This window comes from Uloborus diversus, chromosome 4 (assembly GCF_026930045.1).
Source record: "Uloborus diversus isolate 005 chromosome 4, Udiv.v.3.1, whole genome shotgun sequence".
NCBI lineage: Eukaryota > Metazoa > Arthropoda > Arachnida > Araneae > Uloboridae > Uloborus > Uloborus diversus.
In genome coordinates, this window is record NC_072734.1 from 17,892,430 (window position 1) to 17,892,653 (window position 224).

Here is a 224-nt window from a genome sequence, read left to right on the forward strand (position 1 = left end):
GGAGAAGTAAGGTGATGCCACTCAGGAAAGAGAAATGTTTATTGGATTAAGAGGGTATTTAAATTTGTCAAAAACGGTCTTGAATTTTATTTCTGTCAAGTGTCAGTCCAAATATCGGACTTCGTGAATGAAAATTTTCAGCATACACTTTTGTTCAAAGAGTTTTGCTTGAATAATTAACTCGTGACTTTTGTTGTGTGCGGATTCAAAAAGCAGTGCTACTG